The sequence below is a fragment of the Pan troglodytes genome, chromosome 6 (genome assembly GCF_028858775.2).
Source record: "Pan troglodytes isolate AG18354 chromosome 6, NHGRI_mPanTro3-v2.0_pri, whole genome shotgun sequence".
NCBI lineage: Eukaryota > Metazoa > Chordata > Mammalia > Primates > Hominidae > Pan > Pan troglodytes.
The window spans coordinates 140,573,214-140,588,615 of NC_072404.2; the positions used below are offsets into that span (position 1 = coordinate 140,573,214).

A 15,402-nucleotide genomic window follows, 5' to 3' on the forward strand; every position below is an offset into this window, starting at 1 on the left:
TCTCTAAATATGCATTAAGCTTTAAAGAGTGAAAATGAATGAAATGAATTTGGCTCCTGGTTGCAAATCTCATATATACATATATACATATATATATTTTTTATTTTTTATTTTTTTTTCCAAATTGGAGTCAGATGTTTCTAAATATCTCATGGAATATTCCCAAAGATTTTTACATGTGTAGTTTTTTGTTGTAGTTTGAAGTTAGTTATTTTTCTAATATTGGATGAAATTAAACTACATTCTGGGCATACATAATTCAGATTTTAAGAAAATTAATTCAGTTTAGCCAGTCTATAGATTAGTTGGCATTTAATACATTTTATAAAATAATCTGTTACAGTTTATGCAAAGCATAAAAGAGTAAATAAAATGAAGATAAGGGAGTTTGGGAAAGAAACATTTCTATGCACTTGAGATGATAAAAAATAAATTTAGAAAAGAATCAGCTTCATCAGTAATGCCTGTTTAAAATGATTTGCTTTTTAAGTTCCGAAGTTCACTATAAAGGGTCTTTGAAGAGGCAATAAAATCTGTTATTGATTTTCATATTTTTAACAAAGATGACATGGTTCTATTAGTGGTCATGCTTTTCAATTTGTGTGTTTAAACATACTTTAACCCCCTATTTAATGTAAGTCTCTTAGGCTTCATTTTTTCCACTTGCAAAGTAGTTCTCAGAACAATCCTTCTGAACCTGCCTCAGCAACGATTCTGAGAGTACTTGGTTTTTCTCTGGTAGGTAGTATTGGTGATTTTGCTACTTAAATGAAAATATCTTTTATTTTCCTAAAAATATTGGTCTAAAGTCTTTGGACTGGAAGGAGTGGATAAAATGAGAATTGAAGTTGACAGCTGGTGACCTAAGGGGATTCATGACTGTCTGCAAACTACAGGAAGGAGTCCTCCTACAGAACAAATATAGATGAACTTAATGTTTTCTTGCAGTTTGTTTTTTGTTTCCAGTCTTCAAAGTTGAAAAAGTTTTGTGTTTTCCAATAGCAAAGAATTGGCCTACAAAATCTATGAATCGTAAGTTAAAGTACATAGTTGTAGTGTTTCATTTTATTTTGAGTGTTGTGCATTTTATAACACAGGTTATTTACTCCAAACTTATCTGCTCAAGTTCCTCAAGTATTGTGCCATGACTTACACATTTACCAGAGTAAAATAGGACAAATTTGAATATCAGCATTTATTTTAAGGCACCAACATTTATTTCCTCAATTATTGTGCCATGACTTGCACATTTACCACAAGGAAGGGCATGTAGCTGAAGCAAACTTCCGCGGCTTTCAGGTAGTAATCTTCCAACTACTGTTGGCAGCAATGCAGATTGTCAAATGCACACTTAAACTTAAAATTTGGGGATAATTCAGAAAGAATTCCGAGATGTTTATCCTAAAGATTATGTGTTAGTTACACTTAAATAGAGGCAAATTAAGCTTGAAAGTAATCATTAAACATAAAATAGTTCCTGGGATCTGCTACACTTAATTAAATCAAATTTATTTTTCTCCAGTTCTGTATCAGGTAGCGGGGGGAAAGTGAGGAATTCTGGATTTGGAGCTTGAGGTCCGGGATTCAAGTTCCAACTTTGCAGCTTATTACCTCCACCACCTTTTGAGGTACTGCTATGTCTCAGCATAATTCTTATCTGAAAGAGAACAACTGAGTAATTGTATAAATGGCACACTTTCTATGTTCTCATTGTTCAAAAGACCACAGTATTTTTTTTTGTATATTGCTATGGACATTACTATGGATCAATATTAAGTTTGATGTAACATTAACCTTAACATTTCAAATCGCTTTCTGAGTTACACTTTAAGCCTTGGCTCTAGATGCATTATTGTGAAGTAATATCTATGTGCTAATTTTCTCATTAATTAGTATGCCCTTGGCATATGGCACCGTATGCTGCAAACTTCCAAAAAAATTACCATAGCATAACTTTATTACTGCAAATCATAACATTAGCAATAAATGATTTAGTAAGCATAGTGATATTTAACAGAACCTTCAATTATTATAGCATATTTAGTATGCACTTCATCAAAGCCTTGTGTGTAGTCTCAACGACAGTAACCAATATAGTTATATAAAAAAAATACTAACGCCATGACAAATATGGTCAATAATTGCTGTACATATGTACTCTCCATGTGGTATTTAAGAACTGTTTGTATTACTGTTTTTATGTAGTCTGGTTAAAATGATGCCCTCTAAAATATAATATCACCCTCAATCATAGAAAGAAATAAAATATACATTTCTGAAAATGTTTAATTACAATTTTATGCATATCCTAGAATTACTTAATATCTATGTAAACATATTTTATTAAAAACACATTTGGATATTAATTTCTTTCTTGAAATACTCATTAGACTTTTTCTACAAATATATGCTTCCATACTCCTATAGGGGACTGCCACTTTTTATTGTTGTTTTTTTAGACATAGGTGTATTCTGTTAAAATTAATTGGATATGGTTTCTAATTAGCAAATTGAAAAGTGTGAAGAGAGAAGAGTAAATGATGGCATTATATCACTAACCACCTGATATGGTTGGGATGTTTGTCTTCTCCAAATCTCATGTTTAAATGTGATTCCTAATGTTGGAGGTGGGGCCTGGTGGGAGGTGATTGGATTAAAGGAGCAGATCTCTCATGAATGAAAGCAGATCTCTCATGAATGAAAGCAGATCTCTCATGAATAAGAACAGATTTCTCATGAATTCACCATCTCTTTGGTGATAAGTGAATTCTTGCACAGTTAGTTCATATGAGATCTGTTTAAAAGAGTCTGGGACCTCCCCTGTGTTTCTCTCTTGTCCTCTCTTTGGTCATGTGATGGCACCTACTTTCTTTCACCTTCCACCAAGAGTAAAAGTTCCTCAAGGGCTCACCAGAAGCCAAGCAGAAGCTGGTGCCATGTTTCCTGTATAACCTGCAGAATGTGAGCCAGTTAAACCTCTTTTATTTATAAATTATCCAGTCTCAGATATTTATAGCAACTCTAAAAATGACCTAATACTCTACCATCCACCATCTTTTCAACTGGTAAGTTCTTTCAGTTTATTGCTTCAGCAACATGAGCCTGTTCCCCAGCTGTAGTCACTTACATGCCTCCTGTGTGTCTATATATTATAATTTATCCATCTTTTAATATTTTGTTAGGGTAAACTATTCTTCCTTTGTGTGTTTCTATATCCTAGGGGGAGGGGAACTCTCTGTCCATCAACTTTTAAATGAAAAAATTTTAAAATAAAGCCAAGGATTCTTTTAAAAGAATATAATTTTTTTAAAAACAGAAGGAAATGATCTTAGGAATAATAAAATGTACCTGGTTAATTTTACTCTTGACAGAAATAAAATCCAGTGAGATTCAACAAATTGTCAAGTTACACACTTCTGAATGACAGATTTGGGACCAGAATCTAGACCTCAGGTATCTGATGGTGTTCTTTGAATTGTGTCCAAGTATTCTTGTTCCCTAAGGAGGGCTATGGAACAAATCAAGGTGATAGGCATGAATATTTATTATTACCAGAGAGTAAGGGATCCAAAGGCTCTGAGGTGTTATCTCTTTTTGAAACTTACTGCCTATTATTGAAACTCATCTTTTGAATAAGGTATGAGAATGACAATATATTCTCCCTTAATTTTGGGCCCCTTTTCAATAAATTAAGTGTTTAGCATTGTCTGCTACAGACTGATTTGGTAGAAAACATAAAGGTTTTGTGTAATATCAACCAACATCCTATCAGTTATGTTTATGTAAATTTATATGACTAAATTTATATTAAAAATTTAAAAGCTAAAAATAGGATCACCTTAAAATAGGACAAATTTGAATACCAACATTTTTTAACTAAATGATAATTGGCACAATGACAGACAAATAATCTAATGACAGACAAATAGTCTAATAGACTACAGGAATAGGTGTACACATGTACAATGACTGTTAATTTATAATAAAGATGTAGCTGCAAATAGTAAGACAAGAGTGGTTTTTCTCGGTGAATGATGCTGGGTCTAATGTACATACAAAAACAGAGGAAAATCAATCAGTACTTGACACCCTAGATAAATTTCAATTCCAGGTTAATTCTGTGTCTAAATATAAATGATAAATAATAAGGCTTCTTAAAGGTAATAACATAATTTTTAATGAAAGATTATAATATAGGACATAAACAGTACTAACAAAAATATTAGTAATGCTTTCATTAAAATTAAGAATTCTCATTTATCAAAAGACACTATTAAGAGAGGGAAAAGTCAAATCTTTGAGTAGGTGAATATATTTGCAATGTATATAATGGTTAAAAGTTTCATGTTCAATATACATAAAGATCTCCAAATGAATAAAAATGAGACAGATGGTCCAATAGAAAAATATATGAGAGAACTGAGCAAGCTCTTCACACAAGAGGATCTCCAAATGGCCAATAAATATATTAGAAGGTGCTCAGCCTCATTCCACAACAAATAAATGAAATCTTATTACAACAGCCTGCATATCAACCATAATGACTGAAATTAAAAATACGAATAATACCAAGTGCTCGCAGTGATGTAGAACAATCCTATTTCTGATGAGACAATAAATTGTTAACTCTTTTTTGAAAACTACTACACAATGTCTTCTAAAGCTTAACACACATACACTCTATAACCTAAGAATTCCATTCCAAAGTATATTCCCAACAAACATGTACATATGTGCACCAAAGACATGCACAAAAATGTCAGAGAAGCATTATTTTTTCTATATTTTTATTGTGGTGAAATAACATAACATTAAATTTACCATGATAACCATTTTTAAGTGTATAATTAAAAGTAGGAGCTATATTTACATTGTTGAACAACTGATCTCTAGAAATTTTTCATCTGAAACTCTATACTTAACACTAATTTCCTCTCTTCCATATGTCCCTCCCCCAGCCTTGGCAACTACCTTTCTGCTTTCTATTTCTATGCTTTTGACTAATTCAAATACTTTGTAGGAGTAGAACCATATAGTATTTGTCATTTTATGACTAGCTTAATTTGCTTAGCATAATGTGCTTAAGTTTGGTCCTGTTGTGGCATGTGATAGGATTTCTTTTCTTTAGAAGGCCAAATAATCTATTGTGTGAATATATCACATTTTCTTTGTCTATTCATCTGTTGATGGACATTTGATTTCCTTCCACCTCTTGCCCATTGTAAATAATGACGCTATGAATATGGGTGTGCAATTATATCTTGGAGATCCTGCTTTGAATTCTTTTGGTAAATACCCAGAAGTGGTATTGCCAGATTGCATGGAATTTCTATACTATTTTTTATAGTGACAAAACCATTTTCCATTCCCACCAATAGTGCACAAGGGTTTCAACTTCTCCACATCCTTGCCAACACTTGTTATTTTCTTTTTTGTTGTTGTTGATAGTGGCCATCCTGATAGATGTGACATTATAATCTCGTTGTTTTGATTTGTGTTTCTCCCACCATTAGTAATGTTAAACATCTTTATGTTTATTAACTATTTGTATATCTTTTGGATATTGCCTATTCACATTCTTTGCTCATTTTTAATCAACTTTACTTCTGTTGTTCCTGAGTTGCAGAATTTCCTTATAAATTCTGGATACTAATCTGTTATCAGATATGATTAGCAAATATTTTTTCTTTGCAGGTTGCCTTTTTACTCTGTTGACTGTTTCTTTTGATGTACAGAAGTTTTTGAGTTTGATATGTTCTTGTTTGTCTATGTTTGCTAAGAGCAGCATTATTTTCACTAGCCCCAAAGTGAAAACCTCCAAAATAACAAGAAATATGAAATAACTGCTGGAAAATCAATAGCATAAATCAATTCTGCAAACATATATTGAGTGAAAGAAACCAGACAAAAATGTATATTTATGCTTCATTGATTTAAAGTTCCAAAGTAGGAAAAATTAATCATGGCTATTATAATTCACAGAGAAAATACCTTTGGTGATAAAGGAAGGGTCGCCATTATAAAAGAGCATGAGAGAGGCTTCTGGTGTGGTTGCAATACTAGCTATTTTTCTTGAATTTGGTGCCAATCATCTTTGTATACTTATTTTGTGATAACTATTTGAACTCTGCACATATGAATTGAACATATTCCATGTATATGATACTGTTCACTGAAAAATATGAAAAATAAAGCTTATCAAGGAATGAAAAGTTGAGTAATATAGCCCATAGCCTGCTCATAAACTCTGAAGCTCTAGTCCTTTCCTTGTTTTATACAATTTTCAATTCAGACAAACTTTGATTTCTCTGTATCTATTTTTACAACCACACCTTAAAAAAATTAATCCTATTGCTGATATCTACTACCATCAGCCAAGTCATGGTATCACAGATATTTGTAGCACATTGAAGAAAGAAAAATTTTAAGCATTCCTGGAAAACATTTTGTTTAGCTGCATTTACGTCGCTTGGAGAATATAATAATTTCTTTACTCAATTACCTACACAGATAATTTAAGGCTTAGAATGCAATTAAATCAGCTTGCTAGACATTTAACCACAGGAATACAATATACTTGGAGATTTAAAAGTGAGTTGAGAGCCTTATTTGCAGCCTTATTTCTAAAAGCTTCATTAATTTTAAGCCTCATTCTGGTGAGTTTGGCTATCTAGTTTATATTTGGAAAGTAGATGAAGGAAATAACTTTTATTTACTCTGATCCATCTATATCTGAAATGGAATTATGATAATATTATTTAGTATTTTTTATATTGGCAAGCACCTGGAAATGATTTCTCTGAAGCAGTACCCAGGCAAAAATCAAGCAGATGATATTTTTTAGAAATGTTCTATCTCAAATAACCCAAATGAACATAAGTTTATTTAAGGAGCCTAAAGAAAACATTTAGGTCATCACAAATATATGAATAAACTATGAACACCTAAAGCAACTATTTCTAAGTAAAATAAGTTATATATTGGTATAAATACTAATGATATGAATGGAGATTTTAAATTTTACTTTGATGAGTTCAAAGTAAATGGTACTATTCAACTTCTTTCAATTGTTCATGTTTGCTTCTATAGGTGATATATATTTGCTATTTTTGTGGCAAGTATTAGAAATAATTATGAACTTAATATAGTTTGTACAGTCCCATATTTTGTTGCCTCATATTTCACTCAAGCTCATTTCACCTAATACATGCTTTATATTTTTCTACATTTCTATGTTTTTTACTGCAAAAATAACATTTTTGAACAGATAAATATAATGACACACAATCAAGGTAGTGTTTAACAATCCATATGTTGATGCTGTATTAGAAACATCTTTTTTTAGAAGTGAGAAGCAATATAATTTTCTTAATAAAAAGTTACAACTGGCTGGATAGGTATCATTGTAAATGTCTGAGGATATGGTATTTAACAAATTCTTGAATATAGCATTTAAGAATTTTGTTAAATAACATGTATGTTGGTATTGGTATATGATACACTTTTAAATAAAATATACCTAGATTATTGTGTAAAATCATTTTTTATGAGGTCTTAGGACTGTAAATGCATTTAATGATGCTACACTCTATTATTTTACTGAAATAACAGATTTTTAAAACTCATTCATCTAGCATATTGCCAACTGTAAAGTACTTGAAAGACAATGATTAAGACAAAGTAAGATATATATCAAAGGCAAATTCAATCAGTCTCCTCCCACTGCAATGCTAATAATATAGCTTTAGATCAGCGTTTGATTATCTTAGTAAGAATATGGATAGGCTCTGTGACTTTAACGTACTCCTCATATTACCTGGAGGGATTTTAATTATTGCATAGGTTAAAATATAATTTTCAAAAGCAGCAAAATCATATCCTTCAGGCAAATATAAAATAAACGTGTCAAATATTTTATTTAACTCATTTATTAGTAAAGAAACCTGTTAGATGTTACGACTGGTTCAAAAAACACTTAAGAAGTTAGGTTATTTGTAGTCAATTTATCAAAGAAAATTTAGTATAAGATTGCTGAGTTGGATATAAAACTCTTTAATTTTCAGTAGCTTATGAGTTTTGGGGGTTATCTGTCCTAGCAGACAAATTGTTTCCACCTTTATTGGACAAATTCTGCAAATTAACAAGTAAATAAATCTGTGACCTTTAACAGTAAAATGAACCAGGTACATTCTCCTGGACAATCCTTGTGTAGCTTTTACCTCTATATAAAACTGAAAGGATGTGTGACCCATATTATTTTCCTTATTATTAAGTCTTGGACGTTTTTTCTTTTCTAAAATAGATATGCAACTTATCTTCATACAATATAGAATTTAAAATTGACAAATAGAGTTTTCCTCACTTAAGACTATTTGGGCAGAAGGGGTAAAATTATTCCCTAATTCAAGGGCCAGGCTACCGGTTATTAAATACCAAGAAGGAAGAGATGTAGTTTTAAGAGGTGCAGAGAACTGTGGGCATTTATACTTCAAGTGATGCAATGAAATTGACTGTAACTAATAGAGTGTGAAATAGTCTCCCAAAGAACATAATGAAGTCCTAAAGAAAACAGTTGAAAGCAGGAGTGGATGGAGGCCTTGAAAATACAAGCAAAGAAAATCACTGCATTCGAAGTTGATTTTTAAGTTGTTAGAAAGTGTTGCTGCATCTAATTTTGTTATTTTTATTCATGACTGGCCATGTGTCATCTTAGTGCTGATTTTCCTAATTTATATGTACTCCAGAAAACAAAATGGAATCAAAGAATCCATCGCTTATTGGATTCTGTAAATACCAAAAAATTACAGCAAATATTTGCTACTTGGATAGAGTGTTGTCTGGAGACATGCATTATGGGGAAAGTTGCTAAGCTGATTTCTTTAACTGATCTCAGCACTGATTTTGGGCATAATTGATATTTTAGTCATGTGTCTTGTTAAACATGCTAGATGGCATAATAGTCTTGTGCTGCAGACAATTACTCCTGAGGGTCTTTACTAAGAACCTAAACTACTTCAGAAACCAACAGAATTAGATATAAATGAGTTTCTGTTATAAACAATATATCTTATGTTAATGGAAATAAACTCAGCACATTTTAATAAATATAGTGATAATAAATAGGAAGACATTCCTAGGAGCTTAAATAAAAAACAGTAAATTTTATATTAGAGGTAGACTTATTTATATTTATGATTAGCATTTCACCAGTATTTCCCTAAAAATGATTTCTGTCATACATCAGTGTTTTTTAAAAAATAAATTTCATCATGAAGCTATTTTTTCATCCTAAAATCTATTTTTTTGTATTATACTTGTTTATCTCCCAAGCATGCATTTAATGTATATTAGCTACAATTTTTTAGAACTATTTAAAACATGAATAGTTGAAGGTGAATAAATCATTAATTGTATTAATGTTTCTATGGTCAATAAATTTCCCCAGTTTATATTTAATTCTATTGGACCAGTGATGTTGCAATTTTGTAGTAATTTCAAGAAAGTTGGTCTTGTTTCCATGTTTGATTTAGCAATTAAGCTTAACTTGATTAATATGACTATATATGTGTAGTCTTTTAAATTTATGTGGGATTGAAGTGCATTTTTTGGAAGTTGAGTTTTGTATTTACTTCTTATTTTATATAACTATTACTCTTTATAATAATGGTGATAGTCTTGCTCATAAAATTTTAATCCTTGGCATCTGAAAGCAAACATACTTTGTAATTATTTTAAAAGGCCCTTCTAACATTATAACACAAAGGCCTGTGCCTATAAGCAGTGCTCCACTGTGCAGTATAACATTAAGGCTAATTTTGAATACAAAGCATTATGAGTGGAGTCATGAACCACTGGATTTAATACACATCATTTTATAATTTTTTTGGCAACTTTTTTGTTTCGAGAATCCTCTGTTTCCTCGGGGTGCTCAGCAGCTTGGAGTCCTGCAACAGATTCTTCTTTTCCTGAATAAGTCATTTTCAGAGTCATCTGGATTTTCAGAATCAGATGAATCCTCACATTATCATAATCATCATCTTCATCATCATCTTCATCTTCATCATGGTCAGCAGCAGCAGCCTCTCCAGCTACATCACCTTCTTCATCATGATGTACTTCACTAAAGCTAAGTTCACAGTGTCATCTATCCCTTCCTGAAAATTGACTATTGACAGCTGGCTGATATTGAAACTCCAGTTCCTCATCAATTTTCTTGTCTTCTTCCCCTTTTCAGAAGTAAGATATTGATTTTTGATCTCCTGTAACAAGACGGCCAGTTTGTTCTTTTTTTTCCACACTCATGTCTAAAGAATGTTTACTTTCTTTCTTCATTACCTAAGTTTGCTAATTACAAATTGCTAGGTCCAAGATTGTTGTCTGTGAAGACTGAACACTTCACCCTGTGAGGATAGGACTCCCTTGGTGGTGCTCATCATTTTGGGATCTGGAAGGAAAACGCTCAACCTACTTGTGGTTCTTAGCAGTGTTGCCAGCAGCCTGCCATCTGCCATGGCTGAAGTAGCCCACTCGAGAATGCTCTTCACAATTCATTCATTTTTAAGGGGTTATAAAAAAAATCATGTAAAGGAAAAGGAAACACTTCCGTTAGGTGCAAACTCTCTAATTTAATATTAATATTAATTAGTCAAGGCATATGAAAGCATTGTTTAGAAATATTTTACCATATAAGAAGGATCAACCATAAAAAATATTTCTTCCCTTATAAAAAGGATGTTATTTAAATATATAGCTATAATTTCATAATTTTGCATTCAATTGTGATGCAGATATTTATATTTAATTAGTCTACACTAACATAGACATTTTATACATGTTCATTTTTTATTAAAGTATGAAATACAATGTTAAACATATGAAACACATAGGTGTTTTGTTCACATTTAAATGTTTTTCTATTTTAGCATACTTTTAACTTACTACAGGTAATTAATCATAAAATATAGCTAAGCAGTTTCCAAAATTTGTAATTATCACTAGAGGACATATGACTAATTTGAGATGACTCACCAGAGAGATGAATAAATTAAGTCTGTCATAATGTTATATATCTATTAAAATGTTTTTAAAAATTCACTGCATACACATTTTAACTAATTTTCAATTATTAATAATAGCCATTAAAATGTTAAAAAGTTTATAAATATCTAAGGGACCTCATTTAAGTTATAAATTAATTGTGAAAGATTGTCTTAAAAAAATGAATGTAATGAAAGTAGCCTCTGAATTGTAATACTTAAAATAAGGCATTGGAATAGCCAATTATTTTTATATCTATTTGCAAATTAAAAGTTATAATGCAAAAACAAATCTGGGTCGGGTACAGTGGCTCACGCCTGTAATTCTAGCACTTTGGGAGGCTGAGGTGGGCAGATCACGAGGTGAGGAATTTGAGACCAGCCTGGCCAATATGGTGAAACTGCATCTCTACTAAAAATAGAAAAAATCAGCCGGGTGTGGTGGTGCACATCTGTAGTCCCAGCTACTCAGGAGGCTGAAGCAGGAGAATTGCTTGAACCCAGGAGGCAAATGTTGCAGGAGTCGAGATCATGCCACTGCACTCCAGCCTGGGCGACAGAGCAAGACTCTGTTTCAAAAAAAAAAAAAAAATCTGTCAAATAATTATCAAGCAGATTCTAATGGTTGGGGATGATGTTAAAATCAGAGCTTCGCTAGAAAATTATATAAAGCAGACACTCCTTTCTAGGAGCAATTGTATTAGTTATAGGTCTGTACTTCATGGGTGGCCATCATTAATTAATAACTGAAGACATGCTATTTGAAAATTGATTTTACTATAACAGAGAATGAGAATGGTTTTTTTAATTAATATTTTTTCTGTAATGAGAACATTCTGTGTGTTTCAACATTGGTGAAATAGTCCAGTGTGATTAAGGATACAACTATTGTCTATGATTGATTTTGTATGTAGGGTTTCAAAATGGAATTCAGAAAACACAGTCATTTTATAAACATTTACCTAGCATCTAACATGTGCACTGTATAGCGCTCTGTACCACAAGAACTAAAAATAAATACAAGGTTTTATCTTCATATAAAATGTATTCAGCACATGTATAAATGAAACAGCTAGAAGTTCTATACAAACAAATGATAAGTAGATTCATGAATGTATTATTAGAATAAAATTGTGAATGTGTAGTTTGAGAATAAAGTTATATTTAATCATATTCTCTGATTATCCATGTTTTTAAAAGATTTAATAATCTTCTGAATATCTTGCTATTATAGGATGTATCAATCTATGGCACACAGATATTTACATTTAAAAAGGTGAAGCTGTTATAATTTTTATCGGCCTAGATGTCATCTTGGTGCATTAAGCCTCAGCATGCTAAAGTTTTAATTCTGAGGATTAGTATCACCAATGAATGTGCCTGAAAGCATTTGTATTTCCTTAACCTGAAGAAAATAAAGTTTCTTTTAACTTCCAAGAAATTGCAGACTCTTCAAAGAAGCAGGATTCATGATTAAAAAAAGGAGAGGAGGGGGGAATTATTTTAAAAAGGGGGGAGGGGGAGGGGGAAGTTCTGCAATGAAAGGAGATCAACTTAAAATTGCACAAGACCTTTTAAATTTATTTATTTATTTATTTATTTATTTATTCATGATGAAGTCTCACTCTGTCTCCCAGGCTGGAGTGCAGTGGCGCGATCTCGGCTCACTGCAACATCCATCTCCCAGGTTCAAGTGATTCTCCTGCCTCAGCCTCCCTAGTAGCTGGGACTACTGGCTCACGCCACCACACCTGGTTAAGTTTTGTATTTTTAGTAGAGACGCAGTTTCACCATGTTGTCCAGGCTGGTCTCAAACTCCTGACCTCAAGTGATCTGCCTGCCTCATCCTCCCAAAGTGCTGGGATAACGCATGAACATACTATGTAATTGCATGTTCTGTATTCAGTGGTATAATATTGAGGTGCTCTCACTTTTTTTAAAGACCACCATTGTTCTCTGATCACTTTAATAACTTTCTTACTCATTTTCCTTCTTCTTAACTTCAGCTTCTGTTCTCCATACAGCAGCCAGAATGATCTTTCTGAAACAAAGCATGCCATGTAGACTTCTCTCATTAGAGTCTTTTAATAGCTTCACATTGCACCAAGAATAAAACCAGAAATAGTTGTCCTGGCCTCCCAAACTCTGCATAATCTCTTCACATTCAGCTTTCCATAGCACTCTCCCTCATGCTCACTGTGCTCCAGACACACTGGCCATCTTCTGTCTGTGAGATGCATAAGCCCTTTCCAATCTCAGCATCTTGTTTCCACCTCCAGTTCTGTTTCCCTTTCAGAGTGGCTTCTCCTTATCATTCGGACTCCTTGCAAATATCATCTATTCAAAGAGATCTTCTCTGATCCTCTAGCCAAAATTGAGTTCTATCAGTTACTCTCTGTCATCTCACTTCACCTTATTTCTTTATTACAACTTTTTACAACCTATAGTTATATTGTTGATATCTACCATCTATTTTCTTGCTTATTGTCCATATCCCACAGTAGGATGTAAGTTTCATGAGTTCAGACATGCTCTCTCTCTTTTGCTATAATCCCATTCCACTAACTGTGGAAGGGAAGGTGCAAAATGTTTGTCCTTAGAAATAAAGAAAAGAAAGGAAGGGAAGAAGGAAAGAAATACTCGGCAGGAGAAAAAATAGCTCTTACTACTGTTAGCTTTACTACTTTTCTTACAGATCAAGTTCAATAAATCAGATCTTTTGTTGAGTCAGGCTGAGCACTGTAAAATATTTTTTATTTAGTGGTACTTTTGGAGCCAAATTATTTCTTCATTCTGAATTTTTAATATTAATATTCTGAACATTAATAAATAATTTGCCTTTATTTATTTAGCAGCAACAAGTTAGCTCTAGAGGAAAAAAATCAGAACAGTGGCTGAATCTGCTTCATTTTTAAATGTGAATCAACAAATTTGAATATTCACAAATAAAGCTTTTAGAAATAACTTTTACAGACAAACACAATGTGTGACTATTAAAGTAAATGCTATAGGACTGACAGAAGTGGAGGTCAACAGACTCAGAAAGAGTTAGGGTATGCCTTCAGAATGAGGTGGGACCAGGAATCTTTGGTTATGTTAACTAGTAATGAATCTCAGAAATTTTGTGACCCTCATTCTCCATAAAACAGATCAAACCAGCTAAATTATTTTTTTCATTCTCTAATCTGCTAATATAGCATACTTATTTTTAAAATAGATAATATTAGCAGCACATCCCGATAAAGAGAAATATATGTTAGTTTTTTTTCCCTACTTGTGCTTCTCCTACCGGGACCTTTTTCTCTACATATGGATTTATGCCCTGAGATGAATGCAGATGTATGCAACATTGGGCACTTGTTTTTATCCTGGGTTCCTACGCACAGGCAACAAAGTTCCTTCAATTTCATTGTGAATATTAATTTAAAGATGGAGGATCTAGTGTCCTGGATCACCTCTTATTTCCATACCAAATAACTTGCACATGCGAGGGAGATCATGGCAGGCATCACCTTTCCTAAGACATTTAAGGTTTACTTCAGACTCGTACATAGAAAATCACACACGTCTATTACATGGTTGACAATTCACTTTTGAAAAAAATTTCATTTAAAAATCATTTGAACACCGGATTTGTGTAGTCTAGTTTTGAAACAATATATAAATTTGCCATCTCTTCTTGTGCCCCTATCTAGGTCTTTATGCTACTCTGTTTAAAAAGTGACTCAGTTGAAATCAAACATAATTTTCATCTTTAGTATATTAAGTATTAAAACGCTCAATACCTCTCCTCCAAAAACAGCAAACTTCTTAGAAAAGCATTAAACATGTTTGGAACTGATAGAAAATACAGAAGAACAGTAGTTCTCTGCTGTTTTTGAACTTTTCTGCTTTTTAAGAACTTTTGCCTGGGGTGAAGCTATTTGGTGGTATTTGAAGAAATTTACCAGTAATACATAACTTCTAAACTTCTAAAGCAAAGACATCAGTGGGAAGAATAGTAGAAGCAATGCAATTTTATAATTGGAGGATTTTAAAAAATATATCTGAGTTCTAGAGTTAAGTTCTAATTGTAAGAAACAGTGAATTATTTGGAAAAACTTGGCTAGCAGGTTGCCTATGAATTTATCATTAAGAGGACAGCATCATGGCACCATATTTTAAGCATAGTAGCAAGTTTCAGCTTGTTGATATCCAAAAGTGTAGTTGATATTATTTTTCAATCAGTTATGCCATCATAACTAGGTGAAATTATCAGAGCACTGGCTCAGGAATAAAAATATTTAACTCTGGCACAAACTGGCTGTGCATCTTTAGTCTAACCAAATCAACTTTCTGTGCCTCAGTTTTTAATCTGCAAAATAAA

General features: G+C 32.3%; 1 long non-coding RNA gene across 1 annotated transcript; it reads left to right on the forward strand.

The window, feature by feature from the left end:
- The first annotated feature begins 457 nt into the window (after positions 1-457).
- LOC134810569 (uncharacterized) lies at positions 458-11,612 on the forward strand. Its single transcript, XR_010158985.1, has 3 exons — positions 458-1,628; positions 3,372-3,453; positions 9,906-11,612. It is a non-coding gene; the product is annotated as an uncharacterized LOC134810569 (long non-coding RNA).
- Positions 11,613-15,402: the final 3,790 nt, after the last annotated feature.